We start from the raw sequence: 4159 nt of genomic DNA, 5'->3' as shown, positions 1-4159 counted from the left end.
CTGTTCTTTGGCTAGAAAGTTTCAGATCTTGCTAGTATTTTCTTACTTGGGAGCATCCTATAATGCTTTCTTTGTGATAAGATACTGCTTTTTAGAAACCGTTATTCTTTCTCTCCAGTCTGTTGTTCTGCCGCATACAGAATCTATTGGGGATTTATCTCAAACAAAATAGAGTCGTCTGTCAGTTTTGACATTTTGCTATCTTCTATTCACAATTCTACATTTTTGAAGGATTTATTTATTTATGCATACAAGAGGGTACAGGCCAGAAGTGCAGAGAAAAGGGATGAGAGAATTCACCAGAAACAGCGTGGGGAGCAGAATAGGCAGAATGAATGAAATGCACTGCTGTGGGGAGCAGTGGGGGTGATAGGAGAGGTCTGCCACCCCATATGGGTCACCACCTCCTTGGCCAGAGATCAAACTTGTGCTGCAGTGGCTTTGGACAGCTTCATAGTGCTGTGCTTTAACCCCTTGTGCCACCAGGGAGGGCCTCTTTAATTTTTAAAACAAATGCTGTGATGTTAAAGAGCTTGTAGTTTAGATTATTAAAACTTTCACTTTATAGGAATTTTTATGCCATTTGATTCGTTTTGCCCAGGATCTACACATTGTTTATGTTGCTAAAGTATATAGGCTTTTGAAATTGAGATTTTTTCCCCTATAAAAGGGATTAACCTTTGGGGCCCTCCCTGCTTCCATAATGGATTAGAGCACAGCACTCTGAAGCTATGGGAAGCCACCACAGCATGAGTTCGATTGTAGGCCGGGAGGGTAACCCACATGGCGCAGTGGACCTCTCCTGACCTGCCAGCTACTCTCCTCAGCAGTGTATTTCAATGAATATGCCAGTCCTGCTCCCCACTCTGTCTCTGGTGAATCCTCTCATTCCACTGCTCCACTGGCCTGTACCCCACTTTTTGCATGCATAAATAAATACATCTTGTCTTAAAAAAAAAAAAAAGGATTTAACCTTTACTACTAGTGTCAAGGTCACTTGGATATATCTCAAAAATACGTTGAAATATTATGTGTTTTGAAATAACCTAACTCTACCCTTAGAGATACTCAATAAAATGATACCAATCAAATTCAAGCATTTGATAAATATTTGTTCTTTCACTCAGCATCTTCATGAAAGATGGTTTGGGTACATTATGTTACCTTTTATCTTCATATTTAAAAGACTTTGAGTGCTAGAGATAAACTGTCTAAAGTGACAAACATTTTTCTTTTTTAGACATATGAGAAAGAGCACGGGGATTAAAAATGAAGCCACCTAATGTGACAGGATGCATGAAATAAATTTTATGTATTTAAATTAGTTAATGCTGTAATTAAGTCTGTGAGCATTTGGGGGGGAGGGTAAATAGCTTCTATAAGTACCGTGCTTTTTTTTTTTTTTTCTAAAGAAGGGCTGTACCTCATGTAAATAGTGTTTTCAGCCATATCTTTAGAATAAATTTGAAGGTATAATGTTCTAATTTTTCACTTGACTAAAATGTCATTATTTACTTTTCCATGCAGTATAAAATTATAAAATATCTGGTAAGAGCAGTAGATGTCCCCATATTTTATTAAAGGAAATCACATTATTCTAAAAGAACATTTGCTTTATTTGTAACCTAGATATTACTAGGAAAACTTGTATTACAATTAAAAGGTGATATTTAAATACAGAGAATCATTTCCATAATCCTGTAGATGCACTGAAGTCAGTTAATCTATAGTTGATACTTCATAATTCTTTTTAAATTTAATCATCTTAAGAATACCATAATGTTTTATCCCAATATTATTAAGGAAACATTGAAACTCAGGATATTCAAATGTCTCAGCATGCCACATTTGATAAGTGGCACAGCCAGCATTCACATAAAAATATGCCACACTCGATGTAAAAATAAACTTTTGTAATAAAAAAAAATATATGCCACACTTTGAAAGCCTTTACTGGGATACCACATTCCTTCCTTGAGCTTCCATTTGACTCCAAGATGATGTGTGAAGCTTCTGGGATTACACAAAATTTAACAAGCTTCGTGTTGACTTTTGTCTGTGGACTTCTAGATATACCATATTATCCAATTCAACTCAGCTCTGTTCTTAAACACCCTCTGGTCTTATGCATATAACTAGCCAAAAAAAAAATAAGCTGTATTTCCTGTGATTTCTTTCCTTTCATGTATATCTAAGTTTTCTACAAAGTTGTTTCCTCTTAGACCAATGTCCCATACTAATTTTTAATCTGGAATTTTCCTTCATTAATCACACACTTGCTCTTTTTCTTATTTGGACATCAATCAAGAGGGGCTTTGGAGAATATCAGGTGATAGAATCAATAAGTGTTGGGACTGTTAGAGTACAGAAGGCAAAGCCCACGCCTTTATTATTTTAAGATGGTGAGGAAGCTTGAAAGTTAGTGCATTGATGAGGCTCTGCGTCGGGTGAAGGAGCCAGGTGCCCGACACCCCCACGTTATCACTTGCCTTCACTATTTCTGCAATTCCTTCGTCCAGAACTCTGAATGATCTGAATATTGTCACTTGACTTTTCATTTTTCCGATCACTCTTTCCCACATTCGGTTGCACTGTTACACCCTCCACAGACACAACAATTTGAGGTCAGGGATCAGATTAAAAAGACTGGGCATGTTTTTGAAGGGTCTCATTTATTATTGTATAATTTTTAAGCAAGTGATTTGATCCTTCTGAAAAGTGTTACAAAGGAGAAAGCTACATAATGCTATCTGTGGTCTGAGAACATTACTATTAAAATCTACCTATGATTTTTCTGATAAAATTGTAAAGTTTTTATCTTAACTCTTTGGATAAAGCAATGAAGCACTTTAGAGAGACAAGTCTACAGTAAAAGAAAATATAAATTAGCCAAACAAAAGAATAATGACTATCTTGTTGACCTTTGAAACATAAGATAGTTTTCATATATACAGCAGCACAAGGAATTGATTTAGCTCTAAGATCAGTGAGAAGAGACCTCCTTTAATGCTTTCTACCTTAATATCCTTCTGAAACCAGGGCATGTCTAATTTAAAAACATTAAGATAATCAATAATCAGTGAAAGCACTTAGTGGTCAAATAAACATTAATTGTATGAAAGAAGAAATTAAAACATTTGCTACTAGAGTGGTGAACTGCAGTTTTCACATTTTACATTTTGACTAAAATCATACTAATCAAACCAAATATATGACATCTTTAAATACTAACATTTACAGATCATGCATATCTAAATGCATATCTAAAATTAATGTCCCTTATAGTTGAAACATATCAATTTATTAGCATAATCAAATTTGAATAATATAGTATTAAATGAGTCAGTGAGATGTGGAATGAAAACATGATCCATGTGGGAACATCAGCCAATGAGGCCAAGGCCTGCGTCTTCAGGATCTTCTATGCTTATTTACCATCATTCATTTCTAATTTTAATCCCAACAGCAGCAGTCCAAAATGGGAAAGTATATACTCCTGGACAAATCTCCTCTGGACAAAAGCCACGGCACTGACTGTCCACTTTCTGTAGCAAGTACTTTTCACGATGATATTGTCCCACGCAGTCCCAACTTGGCACTGGGCCCCACCTCGTCATGTTTCTGTGGCCAGCAGAAGGGTGTCCACATAACTGGCTAAGGCCATGCTCACTTAGGAATTAACCTAAATGTGGATGCCATTCTCAGGTATCAGCTTAAATTGCATTGAACCAACCAGTTCTATAGAAGATAAATTCTATAGAGATGAACTCCCCACAAAGCTCCACTGCTGGCTTATAACTAGAAGGGATACATTGCTGTTCATGTTATAGAGTTAGTAATCCAAGATCAAATGATCAGATTATATCTGGATCACTTCTATGACAGAGAGAGAGAAAAGAGAAAGACAAAGGGAAAGGAAGGAAGGGGAGGGAAAAGAAGGGAAGCTGTTAATATCATGGAAAATATTGTATGAACAGATGGCTATCTTAGTATTTTGCTGTTTACATCTAAAAAAATTCAAACTAGATATACTGTCAAGCACTTAACAATTTTGCAAAAGCTTAAATATTGCTTTTATAATGGAGTAGTAACTTTTTAAATTATGAATGGACTAAAGTTAATGGAAAGATTTATAGACTGTAATGGTAGGTTAAATATG

Source organism: Condylura cristata, unplaced genomic scaffold, assembly GCF_000260355.1.
Source record: "Condylura cristata isolate star-nosed mole 26May11 unplaced genomic scaffold, ConCri1.0 scaffold00018, whole genome shotgun sequence".
NCBI classification, from domain to species: Eukaryota; Metazoa; Chordata; class Mammalia; order Eulipotyphla; family Talpidae; genus Condylura; species Condylura cristata.
This window is presented reverse-complemented; position numbering follows the sequence as displayed.